Source organism: Myxine glutinosa, chromosome 4 (assembly GCF_964187855.1).
Source record: "Myxine glutinosa chromosome 4, kmMyxGlut1.1, whole genome shotgun sequence".
Taxonomy (NCBI): domain Eukaryota; kingdom Metazoa; phylum Chordata; class Myxini; order Myxiniformes; family Myxinidae; genus Myxine; species Myxine glutinosa.
The window spans coordinates 94345709-94358766 of NC_136264.1; the positions used below are offsets into that span (position 1 = coordinate 94345709).

At 53.9% G+C, this 13058-nt stretch overlaps 1 non-coding gene across 1 annotated transcript; it reads right to left on the minus strand.

Moving 5' to 3' along the window:
* Nucleotides 1–4729: 4729 nt before the first annotated feature.
* On the minus strand, nt 4730–4870 carry LOC137426325 (U4 spliceosomal RNA). Its single transcript, XR_010984283.2, has one exon. It is a non-coding gene; the product is annotated as a U4 spliceosomal RNA (small nuclear RNA).
* Nucleotides 4871–13058: the final 8188 nt, after the last annotated feature.

A 13058-nucleotide genomic window follows, 5' to 3' on the forward strand; every position in this document is an offset into this window, starting at 1 on the left:
CTCCCGGACTCCCAACCCACCCATTCCCGTGCCTCCTCCCGGACTCCCAAGTCCCAACCCACCCCTTCCCGTGCCTCCTCCCGGACTCCCAACCCAGACTGTGAACCACTGAATTATTAATGGGTCTTTGCTATTACCAATTATTCTGTACAACAATAACTCGTATATTATTTACTCATATAATTCGGTGCTTTTGTTGAGTTATTGTACTCATTACTTTTGTACTTCCTATTCCGGTGCACTGTTCAATGCAGCTCCTCTTGCAACCAACTGTACCTGGCTCGTGGTTATTCGTGTACATGCTCTTCCCATGGTTATTGCCTCACCTCACTCGGTCCCGATCTATCACAATCCCCACTTTAATAATAGACACAATCTGGGTCGGTCATATAGAGGGAATTTTTAAAAACATATAGTTCAAATCTTCGGGCTTCCTACAAGTATCGCAGGTCCAGTGGAGTGACATCCTATCCTATGGAGGTATGAATTCGTAAAAAAATTACTATCCAGTTAAATTTAAAAACTAACGCTAACAGAGTAGAAGGAGGGAAGACAGCCTTGCTTAATAAATCAACATAAACACTTAGATATAAGAACCGCTAATGTTGGTAAACTATTCAGGTTTCACTACAGATTTCGACACTTATTGAGTCAACAGGACCCGATCCTCAAATCCGAATGGAGATTTTGATTTTATACTTTAATTAGTCCATGAGAGGTCATCGTGGTTGCAAGGCAAGGCATGTTTCCATAGGCCGAAACAAAATGACAGTTTAAGGACCCAGCGATGTGACAGTGGGGTGACCAATATAGCAGACCGCCATTTTGGTAAGGCTTATTATTTATTTATTTTGTCATGAGGACATCGTTAATCATCTTCAAAAAGGATGTTTTAACACACCCAAACACCCAGTTTTCATTCGTGCACTCTCTTGGAGGTCGAGGAGTATGCATGCAAAGTTTGGGGCTGCTAGGTTTCATGGTTTTGGAGTTATGGAGGAGACATACTGACAGACACATACACATATACACCACCCTCACCCTTTTATTATTATAGATAAAAAGTAAAAACCTTTTTGCCTTGTTTATTACGTTCAACACATAACTAGTTTTCCTCTAAACTGATAATCAAATTATTAGTACTAGCAACGGTACCCGCCCTATGGGCGGGGCTTCAATTGTGAGGACCAAATGAGAAGGCAAAATATCAGAAATTGAAGGCTTTTTTTTAATTTTTAACGATTTATATAAACATCCGTTAAATTATATCATGCGCAAATCATCAAAATCTAAACAGTATTTGTAGAATTTCAATAAAAGCCACATCACTGTTCATATCGGTAAATATTATTCCATCGTGTTTGGAAAAACTGGAAAATTGGAAATTGGAAAAATTGGGGAAAAAATTGGAAAAACAATGGAGCCTATTTTACTCCAGGGGGTCGCAGGATTACCCACCCAAAATTTCGTTGCGATCGGTTCAGCCGTTTTTGCGGTACCTGGGAACAGACAGGCAGACATTTGGTGAATTGCAGTAAGATTTGTATATGCAGCTTCCAGCTGCTGGTTGCATCATTGCTGGGCGTGTGGCTGTGCCACTGATTCAGTGTCCCCTGTAATAGTATGTACTCATTTTGCCGACAACGGAAAGAGGGCAGACTGAGTCAACCCACCTGGTGTTATTCAACGGGTCGACAGGTGCTCAAAACTCAACACCTTAAGGCAGCCTTAGCCGTTAAACCAACCTAAGGCTTAACCGACAATCAAAGAAACAATATCAATTCATTTTTTTTTTTGTTTGTTTTTTGTATACAGGATCGAGGCTCGTGAAAGAGCTAACATTTATCATACAAAAAAAAAATCAAACAGACACAAAACATATAATAAGTGTAGAGGTAGATAAGATGGGGAGAGAAGGGGAAGCACACAAACACAACATTTGAGAGCAGGGACATCGGGAGATCTATGGGGGGGGCTTGGGGGAGGAGGCGTGGGAAGGGGGGGAGGGGTGGGAGAAGTATAAAACACAAGGACACTGCAAGGACTTCCAGGAAGGAAGTTGGTATTTCAAAAAAGTGAATCTGGGGTGAAATTAGCGGGGGTAGAAAAGATCAAGGTTTTGGATGGCGGAAGATAAGAGATGGTGGTGAGCAGCTGCTTTGAAGACCTGGAGGGAGGAGTGGGATTGAAGAGAGTGAGAGGGTTTGTTCCAGAGGTGGGAGAAAAGAGGAATGAAGGAGTGAAGGTGAGCAGAGAGTCTTGATTTTGGCAGTTTAACCATGAGAGGGTTGCAGGCAGATCTTGTGCGACATGCAGGAATATTTGGAGGACAGAGCCCAGAGAGAGCTGGGGGAGCAAGGCCGGAGAGGAGTCGGTAGAAGACAGAAAGCCCACCAACCTGCCTGCGGTGAGTAAGTGAAAGGCCCTCGGCATTAGCTTCATTGCGGGAGATTCCAATGATTCTGAAAGCTTTGTGTTACGGATTCGGCACTTCCGTGGTTGTGGTTTTCATCCACTTGAAACATTTCTGGTTATGTATTATTATTCTTAGTGGGGTTAGAAGGAAACGGCGATTATTGTTGTTAAAAGGTAAGGTTATTGTTGTTAAAAGGCAAAAAGGGTTAATATTTTAAATGAAACAGGAAACCGGATCGAGAACCGGAAGTGTGGTTTCTTGGTTTCTTTATAATCCTTGGTGTGGTTTCACTATTGATTACTGACACAGAATAACATATTTTTCTGCCGTGGCTCCTCTCGGGGTTCGGAGGTATACCGAGACCAGGGGGTCGGGGAGGAACACGTAACATTTGGTTTCACCGGCCCAGAGGGGAGAACAGTATTCCATTGAGCTGCGGATGAAAGCCTTGAATGTGGTGAGGAGCTCAGGTGTGCCAAGGAAGGACTTCGCACCATGGAGGATGCCCAGTCGGTGACTGGCTTTGGAGGCCAGATTTGAAATGTGGTTTTCCCAGGAAAGATCACGTCAGATAGTGAGACCCAAAAGCTGAGTGACAGAACTTCTTGGAGAGGATTATTCAGAAAGTGGATGGGAGGGTTGTCCAGTCGGTCTTTTCGGAGAGACATAGTAAGAGTGTGAGATTTGTAAGGATTGAAAGACATGTTCCACTTGTTTGACCAGTCTGTGATTTTGTCCAGGTCTGCAGAGAGTGACGAGGCTGCAGGACTGCCGATCTGAGGGATGAGGAATGGAGCGGCGGAGAGTGGAGTCATCAGCAAAGAGATAGAGAGGATTTTCCAGAGAGTCGGAGAGATCATTGATGAAGACCAGAAAAAGCACAGGGCCCAGAACACTGCCTTGCGGAACTCAAGCCTGAACAGGAAGGGGAGATTAGAGAAACCCATTCAGGGCCACACGTTGACTACGACTAGACAGGAAGTCTGCAAGCCAACCGTGGAGATTTCCATGGATACCATAGGAGGAGAGTTTGGTGAGCAGAGCGGGGTGCCAGACCGTATCGAAGGCACGTGATATGTCAAGGGAGACAGCTCTAATTTCCTGTTTGGCATTGAGGACCTCCATCCATTGTTGAGACAGCAGAAGCAGCATGTCCAGAGTAGAGTGACCTGGTCTGAAACCAAATTGATGATCAGAGATCAAGCCATTTGAGAAGAGGAAAGATTTGATATCCGAAGCAATGATGGATTCCATGACTTTGCTGATAATTGGGAGAAGGCTGATTGGTCTGTAGTTGCAAGGATCTGTTTTTTGCACATTTTTTTGTTTAAAGCGGTGATGTTGGCTGATTTCCAAGCAGATGGCAGATGACCTTGAGCAAAAGAGCGGGTGAAGAGAACCAAGAAAGGGAGTGAAAGAGCGGAAGAAAAGGATTTTAGGACCCGTGGGCTGATGCCGTCAGGTCCAGTTGCAGAATCAGAGTCGAGGGTTGACAGAAACTTTTCCACCTTGTCAGGAGGAAAGGACACAGAGTCCAGGAGCAGCTGGTACGATTGGGTACGGTGGGTACAGAGAGGGATGGGTTTGGGACACAAGATTTAGAGGCAAACACAGAGTTGAGGCATTCAGCTTTTTCACGTCTGTTGTGTAGCCGTCTGAGGTAAGCGAGGGGATGGAGGGGGAACAAACACCAGAAACGGATTTGACCAGACGCCACCAGGATTTGGAAGAGGGAGACAGGTTTGAGAGTTCGGTCTTGAGAGTGGAGAGATATTGTTTCCTGGCTCTCCTGAGGGTGGACACACACTTGTTTCGGGCTTTGTGAAAGGAAATGAGATTTCCTTCCGTTAGATTTGCTTTCCTGGAGGCGAAGGCAAGTTGTTTCTGGGCAACAGCCTCACCACAAGATTCTGTGTACCATGGATGGGAGGAAGGGTATGACAACTGAAGGCGAGATGGGATAAATCCTGTGCATGAGAGAGAGCAATTTACTTTGGAACAATTCCCAGGATGAGTTGATGTCAGAGGCGGTAGAAATGGGAGACCAGTCCAGATGATTGATGCTGCTTGAAGACCGTGCCAGTTGGCCTGAGTGGAAATGCCAGACTAGTCGACGCTGAGGAGGCTCACTGAGAATGGTCAGAGAGATGTCCACTTTGACAAGCACATGATCAGATGAGCCGATTGGAGCAGAAGAAGAGCAGCAGACATTTTCAGGGAAATTAGTAAAATGTGACTTCAATGCTGTTCACGTGACTTCAGTCCTGAAATAAACAACCATTAGCGACATCTTTCATTTATTTGTTAAATCAGCTTCCGGAGAAGCTTGCAAAAATTGCCAACGCCGACCATATTTCAGGTCGTCACGGCGGGGTATTGGGAAAAGTTTTCAATTAGCAATAATCGCGCCTCGGATAAACCTCATTGGCTACGATACTGCCACTGCGCAAAGCTAACCATCAATAGGTTCATCGTTGCTTAAGTTCAGACGAGCCAACCGTACATCCGTGGTGAGTATATACAAAGCACTGTATTGTGTACATCTACAAATACACTCCATATTGTTTTATCCTTTTAATCCTTTAACATTTTCTACCAGCAAACCGATTTGGTGACTTAGCAGTGTTCCCTCTAATCTGTCTAGTCCTGGGTTCGAATCCCGAGCCAGCTACAAAGCTTGTTTTTCATCATTCATCAACGCGTGTGCCTGATTGGCTGCAGTCCCTCGGATGGACGTCAAAACTGCGTATCCCATCTTCCGACGTTAGTTGGTGGACGCCAAATATCCCACGGTGTCCTTTGCAGAGAGTGGGCGAGCAAATTACAAATTCCTGCCCTATAACCACTGCTGGAAGGCAATGGCAAACCACCCAGTATAACCCTTGCCAACAAACTGCTTCATCTTGTACATAAACTCTGTTCAGGTACACGTACATCAGAGAACGATGAGTAATTTCGTTTGGCCATTCAGCCAGGTTTCTCTGGTGTAATATTTAATTTGGGAATGTTTCGTGTTTATGATTATTAGCTCACCTGGAACGAGGGAGGGGGAAGAAGAAGGGAGGGAGGGGGAAGAAGAAGGTAGAAGGGGGAAGAAGAAGGGAGGGAGGGGGAAGAAGAAGGTAGAAGGGGGAAGAAGAAGGGAGGGAGGGGGAAGAAGAAGGGAGGGAGGGGGAAGAAGAAGGGAGGGAGGGGGAAGAAGAAGGGAGGGAGGGGGAAGAAGAAGGGAGGGAGGGGGAAGAAGAAGGGAGGGAGGGGGAAGAAGAAGGGAGGGAGGGGAAGAAGAAGGGAGGGAGGGGGAAGAAGAAGGGAGGGAGGGGAAGAAGAAGGGAGGAAGGGAGGGGGAAGAAGAAGGAGAAGGAGGGGAAGAAGAAGGAGGGAGGGAGGGGAAGAAGAAGGGAGGGAGGGGAAGAAGGGAGGGAGGGGGAAGAAGGGAGGGAGGGGGAAGAAGAAGGGAGGAGGGAGGGGGGGGAAGAAGAAGGGAGGGAGGGGGGGAAGAAGAAGGGAGGGAGGGGGGGGAAGAAGAAGGGAGGGAGGGGGGGGAAGAAGAAGGGAGGGAGGGGGGGGAAGAAGAAGGGAGGAGGGGGAAGAAGAAGGGAGGGAGGGGAAGAAGAACGAGGGAGGTGGAAGAAGAAGGGAGGAGGGGAAGAAGAAGGGAGGGAGGAGGAAGAAGAATGGAGGGAGGGGGAAGAAGAAGGTAGGAGGGGGAAGAAGAAGGGAAGGAGGAGGAAGAAGAATGGAGGGAGGGGAAGAAGAAGGTAGGAGGGGGAAGAAGAAGGGAGGGAGGAGGAAGAAGAAGGGAGGGAGGAGGAAGAAGAATGGAGGGAGGGGGAAGAAGAAGGTAGGAGGGGGAAGAAGAAGGGAGGGAGGGACTGGAAGAAGAAGGGAGGGAGGGAGTCGAAGAAGAAGGGAGGGAGGGGGAAGAAGAAGAGAGGGAGGGAGGGGGAAGAAGAAGGGAGGGAGGGAGGGGGAAGAAGAAGGGAGGGAGGGAGGGGGAAGAAGAGAGGGAGGGAGGGGGAAGAAGAAGGGAGGGGGAAGAAGAAGGGAGGGAGGGGGAAGAAGAAGGGAGGGAGGGGGAAGAAGAAGGGAGGGAGGGGGAAGAAGAAGGGAGGGAGGGGGAAGAAGAAGGGAGGGAGGGGGAAGAAGAAGGGAGGGAGGAGGAAGAAGAATGGAGGGAGGGGGAAGAAGAAGGTAGGAGGGGGAAGAAGAAGGGAGGGAGGGGGAAGAAGAATGGAGGGAGGGGGAAGAAGAAGGTAGGAGGGAGAAGAAGGGAGGGAGGGGAAGAATAAGGGAGGGAGGAGGAAGAAGAAGGGAGGGAGGGACTGGAAGAAGAAGGGAGGGAGGGAGTCGAAGAAGAAGGGAGGGAGTGGGAGAAGGCAGGAGGGAGGGGGAAGAAGAATGGAGGGAGGAGGAAGAAGAAGTGAGGGAGTGGGAGAAGGAGGGGGGGGGGGCCTCACGGGGATGCGCGTTGTCCATCCGCCAGTCCGCCCGTAAACACTTGAAACTTCCTCTCCGAAACCGCTGATGGGATTGCGACCAAATTTGGCACAAATTATATTTGTTGTGATGTGACTAAGGTTTGTTCACGGCATTAATCAAAATCGAAGTCTAAGGGGGTCTACCGGGGTCAAAATGGATCCAGGTTTGACCCTAGGAATTTGCTTTCTTCTCAGAAACTACACACACAATTTACATGAAACTTCACTACAACCTTCACCACCCATGATGTACCAATGTTTGTTCAAGGCAATAGAAAAATTGGGGTCTGAGGAGGTATATGGGGTTGGGGTAGTGGGGGGAGGCGGGGGTTGCCCCCCAAAATAGGTATTTTTTTTATTTGTGTGTTTAAAGTCTTATGATTATGTTATTATGACTCCACATGCTGCCCTGTCTTCTAGCAAGCATTGAAATTGGTTTAAAATACCTTTAGTCAGTGCAGTATACTGCTTATTCTACCAGGTGAGCGCCAGGGGTTTTGCCCCTATGTTTTTCAAGTCATGGTCAAGGCTCATGGAAGAGATAGGACACAGAACATATCAGGACACAACATAACAAAGGAACAGCAGGAGGTTTTCTTTGTTATAAAGTTATTTGTGCATTGTGTTTTGTGCTGAGTCGACCCATCCTTTGTTTAAGGTCTGGTTTTTTTTGTGTCAATAATTTTGGTGTAACTTCATGACTTGTGTGATCATGTGCATCGGATGAATGAAGAACTAAATGAGAGACAGGCAGGCTGAAGCAACCCTGCTGCGCGCATGCGCGTGTGGAGCGAGTGACGGCGTACGATTTTACCAACTTCAGAGGCAAAGTACTACTCAACTGCAGGTTTTTGTTAGTGCTTTACCAACCAACAAATCGATTCATGTTGTACAGCGTTCAAAATATATAATTCAATTGGAATTAAGTAGGTCTTCAATCACAGACTGACAGACTCGAGCAATTGCTTTCCCCGCTTTGCATTACCTACACGCGCGCGGAGTAATAACGAATTCATTACCTCCACCACCAAAGGTGGATGGAAGTTATGTTTTCACCCATGTCTGTCTGTTCGTTTGTCTGTCTGTCGGTTTGTGAACAAAATATCTCAAAAAGTTGTGGACGGATTCGGTCAAAATCTGGCAGAGATGTAGCGTATGTGATAAGGACGAAATGATTAGATTTTGTTGAATATCCGGATTCGGATCCGGCTACTAGATTTTTTAAGTGATTCTTCACCATTGGGAGATCGGGCCAAAAATGATACATAGCAGGATATCTCAAAAATTTGTGGACGGATTTGGACGAAACTTGTTGGACCGGTTGGGTGTTTGACAAGGAAGAATCGATTCAATTTTGGTGAAGATTCGGATCCGGATCCAGCTCGTGGAATTTTTAAAGTGATTATTCACTATTTAGTGATATGGCCAAAAATGATGTATAGCAGGATATCTCATAAAGTTATGGACGGATTTGGACGAAACTTGGTGGAGAGGTTGTGTGTGTGAAAAGGACTAATCGTTTCGATTTTGGTGACGATCTGAATATGGATTCGGCTTCAAGAATTATTTAATTTTTAAGTGATTCTTCAACATTGAGGGATCGGGCGAAAAGAAATATATAACATTGTGGCGGACACAAAAGCCCACTGGCGTGGTGACATCATTCCGCGCACCAAGTGGGCGGTGGCCACGCCCGAGGGGTAGGCGTGGCCTCATGATATACACCGGGCGCCCAGCCCGGGGCGGGCCAGTGTTACAGTGAGCTCCTGAAATAAAGACGCTTATAAGTTACCGCTTGTCCGCTTCCTCCTTGCTCGCAAGCAGCGCGCGGAACGCCGCGCTTTACTGGTGACCCCCTCGACGTTGGATCTGCCGGAGCGATCCTTCCACACGCGACGCCATTGCCATGGCCAACTTCGTCAAACTTCCCGAATTTTGGGAGGCTCAGGCCGAAGTCTGGTTCGTCCAGGCCGAAGCCCAATTTCAGCTTCGGCGCCTCACCGGCGATGACACGCGCTATTGCCACGTCGTCGCCTCCCTCGGGCCCGGCACGGCCGCTCGAGTTGTGTCCGTCCTTCGCCACCCACCGGACGGCCACAAGTACGAGGCACTCAAGCGGCTACTCCTAGCCACGTTCGGCCTCACGGACGACGCACGGGCCGACCGCCTCCTGGATCTCCCCGAGCTCGGTGACACGCGCCCGTCGGTCCGAATGGACCATATGCTGTCACTGTTGGGCGACGAAGCCCCCGGTTCTCCATTCCGGGCGCTTTTCCGTCGCCAACTTCCAGCGCAGGTTCGCCTCGCGTTGGCCGGGACCGGGCTAACGGAACCCCGAGCATTGGCAGCCGAGGCGGACAGGTACTTCGCCGCTTCGGACACGCGGGCGAGAGTCGGCGTGGCCGTCACGGCCCTCGAGGCTGATGCTGCTGATGCTGCTGATGCTGCTGTTCCACAGCATCAGCTTCTACAGCATACGTAGCATGCTGATACGCACCTCGTGAACGCCGCCACGCCCCGCCCACCGCCGCGGCGAAAACCGCCACCGCGGGGAAACCCGCCAACTCCACCGGCCTGGCGGAGCCAGCCGCGCTCCTCCAGCTCCACCACCTGGTGCTGGTTCCACGCCAAGTTCGGCCACGAAGCTCGGCAGTGTCATCCGCCATGCTCCTTCAACAGGTCGGGAAACGCCCGGGCCGGCGCTCAATAGTGGCGATGAGCGCCGGCCGTTCGAGCAGCCTGCTGTTCATAACGGACACCTTCTCCGGGCGCCGTTACCTGTGCGACACGGGAGCGCAGGTGAGTGTCATTCCCGCCGGCACGTCAGACAAGCACGCCGCGGGTGGGGGCCCCACGCTGCTTGCCGCGAACGGGACGCCCATCCGTACGTACGGAAAACGCTGCCTCTCTCTGCGGTTTGGAGGGCAGGTTTTCCGATGGACGTTCGTCACCTCCGACGTGCCCATGGCACTGCTTGGCGCGGACTTCCTGTGCGCTAATGGGCTCCTGGTCGACGTCAAGCGCAGACGTCTTGTGCAGGCCGAGACGTTCAGCTCGCTCGCTTGTGCGTTGCCCAGCTCAACCAGCTTGCCAAGCGGCTTGCCGAACGGTTCGGTTCCGGCCATGTTGGTCTGTACGCTTCCGGCAGCGGACGCATTCACCCGCCTCCTCGCCGGCTTCCCGGCCCTCACGCGGCCCACCTTCTCGGCGGGGGCCGTCAAGCACGGGGTGGCCCATCACATCCCCACCGTCGGGCCACCGGTCTACGCCCGGGCACGCCGCCTCGAGCCGACGAAGCTGGCGGTGGCAAAAGCGGGGTTCGCTACCCTGGAGCGACTCGGCATCGTTCGGCGCTCAGAGAGCGCTTGGGCGTCGCTGCTGCATATCGTGCCGAAGCCCGGCGGGGGATGGCGACCGTGCGGGGACTATCGCCGTCTCAATGACGCCACGACTCCCGACCGCTACCCCGTCCCCCACATTCAGGACTTTTCCGCCTGTTTGGCGGGCAGGTCCTTCTTCTCGAAGGTGGACCTCATACGCGGCTACCATCAGGTCCCCGTCAGGCCGGAGGACGTCCCGAAGATGGCGGTCATCACGCCATTCGGACTCTTCGAGTTCCTGCGCATGCCCTTCGGTCTGAAGAATGCGGCTCAGGCGTTCCAGCGACTGATGGACAGCGTCCTGCGCGACTTGGATTTTGTCTACGTCTACCTGGACGATATCCTCGTCGCCAGCGCGTCCCGCGAAGAGCACCTACGCCACCTCCGCACGCTCTTCGAACGCCTGGGCCAGCATGGCCTGATTGTGAACCCCGCAAAGTACCGATTCGGCGCCGCCATAATCGATTTTCTGGGGCACCGTGTCACCAGGCACGGAGCCGTCCCCCTGCCGGCCAAGGTGGAGGCGGTGAAGGGGTTTCCGCGCCCCCGCACGATCAAAGGGCTGCAGGAGTTCCTGGGCATGGTGAACTTTTACCATCGGTTCCTGCCCCGTATCGCCCAGCTTCTGCGCCCCCTGCACGAAGCTCTCCGAGGTAAGCCGGGCAAAGGCGACGTTACCTGGACCGAGCAGATGGACACGGCGTTCACGGGCGTGAAGCTCGCCTTGGCTAACGCCACCATGCTCGCGCACCCGGCACCCGATGCACCGATCGCCCTCACCACCGATGCCTCGGACTACGCGGTGGGCGCGGTGCACGAGCAATGGGTGCGTGGAGCTTGGCAACCGCTGGCGTTCTTTAGCCGGCAGCTTCGCCCGCCCGAACGCCATTACAGTACCTTCGACCGCGAGTTGCTCGGACTTCACTTGGCGGTCAGGCACTTCCGCCATCTGCTCGAGGGCCGTGCGTTCACTGCCTTCGTCGACCACAAGCCGCTGATCTTCGCGATGGGCAAGGTCACCGAGCCGTGGTCGGCCCGGCAGCAGTGTCACCTCTCGGCCGTGTCCGAGTACACGACGGACATCCAGCACGTCGCGGGGAAGGACAACCCGGTGGCGGATTGCCTTTCCCGGGCCGTCGCCCACGCAGTCCACCTCGGCATCGACTATGCCCGGATGGCAGCGGACCAGGCCGCTGACCCCGACGTCCAGGCCTTGCGGACCGCCGTCACGGGCCTCCGCGTCACCGAGGTGCCGTTCAACGGCGCGGGCGCGGCCCTCTTGTGCGACGTCTCCCTCGGGCGTCCTCGCCCCATCGTGCCCGCGGGCTGGCAGCGCCAGGTGTTTGACGCCATCCACGGCCTGTCCCACCCGGCCGCGAGGGCCTCCCAAAGGCTGATCGCCGACAAGTTCGTCTGGCATGGCCTCCGGAAGGCCGTCCGCGGCTGGGCCAGGACGTGCCTCGCGTGCCAGCGCGCCAAGGTGCACCGGCACACCCAGGCCCCGTTGGCCCCGTCCACGGTGCCGGAACGCCGGTTTGACCACGTCCACGTGGACCTGGTGGGACCTCTGCCCCCCTCGCGGGGTTTCACCTACGTCCTCACCATGGTGGACCGCACCACCCGGTGGCCGGAGGCCGTGCCCTTGGCGTCCACAACGGCGGCCGATGTCGTGCAGGCTTTCATCGCCACCTGGGTCGCCCGGTTCGGCGCCCCCTCAGACATCTCATCCGACCGCGGCCCCCAGTTCACCTCGGAGCTCTGGGGGACGGTTGCGCAGGGGCTCGGGGTCCGGCTGCACTGAACCACGGCCTACCACCCCCAGGCTAACGGCCTGTGTGAGCGATTTCACCGCTCATTGAAGGCCGCGCTCCGGGCCACCCTCCGCGACGGCGGCTGGGTCGACAGGCTCCCCTGGGTCCTGCTGGGCCTCCGGACGGCGCCCAAGGAGGACCTGCGCGCATCCACGGCGGAGTTGGTCTTCGGGCAACCGCTGCGGGTGCCGGGCGAGTTCCTCCCCGACTCCACGGCACCATGGTCCGCGGCACAGCAGCGCTCCGCTCTGCCTTAGACCGCCCAGAGGTTCGCCCCGGTGCCAACGGCATGCCACGGGCACCCACCGACGCACGTCGCCCCGGAGCTTCGCACGGTGGAGTACGTCTTCGTCCGCCACGATGCCCATCGGACACCACTGCGGCCCCCGTACGACGGGCCTTTCCGCGTGCTGGAGCACTTCACCCTGGACATCGGCGGTACTCCTGACCGCGTTTCGGTAGACCGCCTCAAGCCGGCCCACCTCGATGTGGACCATCCACCGCCAGTGGCCCGACCCCCACGTCGGGGCCGCCCTCCTGCGGGCGGACCCCGTCACCGCCCAGCCCCGCCGCCACGCCGCCCCCCGGTCCTGCACCCATCCCAGGGGCAGCCAGGGGCATCCCACCTGGCATCCCTGCACCCCGGACGCCGCCGATCGCCAGGGGGCGCTTCGGCCGGGTCATTCGTCTGCCCCGCAAACTGGCCCTCCAGGTGCGCGGGAATTCTGGGGGGGCGCGTGTGGCGGACACAAAAGCCCACTGGCGTGGTGACATCATTCCGCGCACCAAGTGGGCGGTGGCCACGCCCGAGGGGTAGGCGTGGCCTCATGATATACACCGGGCGCCCAGCCCGGGGCTGGCCAGTGTTACAGTGAGCTCCTGAAATAAAGACGCTTATAAGTTACCGCTTGTCCGCTTCCTCCTTGCTCGCAAGCAGCGCGCGTAACGCCGCGCTTTAACATGATATTTAAAA